The 1,427-nt window shown below is 39.5% G+C and overlaps 1 protein-coding gene across 1 annotated transcript in view; it reads right to left on the bottom strand.

The window, feature by feature from the left end:
• The window catches only part of LOC109580887 (uncharacterized), a 13,817-nt gene extending 12,390 nt beyond the window's left edge, over window positions 1-1,427 (bottom strand). The window contains exon 1 of the mRNA XM_019994445.1: window positions 1,420-1,427. The gene's annotated coding sequence lies outside the window, so the exon portion shown is untranslated. The remainder of the gene's footprint in view (window positions 1-1,419) is intronic.

Raw genomic sequence — 1,427 nt, 5'->3', positions numbered from 1 at the left:
ACCATAATCATACTATAATACAAAGGTAATGTACAATGATTATACCTTTTCAGTAAACCAAATCTTTTCTTTCTCTGTAAGTGGTCGATATGTTGTGTTTATTCTGCAAGTAACCTCCAGGTCACTGGTTTGATACTTCGCTGGTGTGAGATAATGAAGCTTAGAAGAGACAGGGCAGCCATCACAGATGTAACGCAGTGATCTTGATACAGAATATTTGGGTAATTCTTCAAAACCTCTTCCAATGCAATTCTGAAGAATGTTCTCCACTTCTTTAGCAGAATCTTCCAACAGAACTAAGATATCTTGACATATATTGGCAAGAGGAGCTGGATCAGAACGAGAGGTAGCACGATGGACATTGATCTGAATGGCATCATGTTGATCTGTTACTGTTAAATGTTCAATGCTCCTATTCCTCCCCTCCTGGTAACGAAAGGTAACACGATTCCTATACACTCCTTCCTCAAGGTACAGAAATGTGCTTGGGTGAGCAGCAATAACAGCAACAAAACGAGTGAAGAAACCAGGAGGAACAAAACCAGTTTCAAAGGTAATGTGAAGTGGTGAAGCAACCTCAACCTCCTTGCTGTGTGTAGCTACGGTGGCATTATCTTGACACAGCTTGAGAATGGAAGGAATGAAATATTGCTTGTGTCGTGAGGGGCAGATATGTTGATCTTCAATGGTGACTTGAGCAGCAAGACAAAAGTGTAGCAATACTTCAATGAAATCTTCAGGCTTTAGGTCTCCACATTCCTTCCAGACTGCTGTATACAGTGGTTGTATGAGGATACCATATTGGTGAAATATCTCCCACTCCCTGACATGTATAGTGCTAGCTTGAAATCTAAAGACCTTTCCAAGAGCATCAATAAAAAACTTTGGATCAACTATGACTTTCTCTTTAAGACCCTCTAGCTGAGGATAATATAGAACAGATCCCAAATCATGATAGAATAAGAGAACCAGAGGTACATCTTCTGGAGGAATATTGCAAACAGCACCAACATCTTCAGCCAGCGATATGCTAATAATATTTTCCTCCAATGCCTGAAGAACTTTACGAAAGAGAACCCAACTGATTGGGGTTTTTACTATTAGCTTATATCTTGTAATATCAATGATGGCACTTCTCACTACTTCAATATTGGGATCTTCTGATTCACCCTTACCAGATGATGTATTATCAATGATGAGGGTATCAGATATTAACTTGGCATATTCCTTATCTTTATAGTGAGATATTAACTCACTCCTGACTTGTTCCTTCATTTCATCTGTTAGCAAGTCTCCATGAGTGCCAATGCAATACATGCGAGGATAATCAGAAATACTTCCATCAGCCCCATACTTCATTAAGTGACTGTGAACACAGGCCATCCAATTGAGCATGTACGTAAGTGTAGATACATTGACCTCTTCTC

This window comes from Amphimedon queenslandica, unplaced genomic scaffold (assembly GCF_000090795.2).
Source record: "Amphimedon queenslandica unplaced genomic scaffold, v1.1 AMPQUscaffold_13472, whole genome shotgun sequence".
Taxonomy (NCBI): Eukaryota; Metazoa; Porifera; class Demospongiae; order Haplosclerida; family Niphatidae; genus Amphimedon; species Amphimedon queenslandica.
The sequence above is the reverse complement of the archived record's forward strand: the minus strand, read 5'-3'. Positions and strand labels throughout refer to the sequence as shown.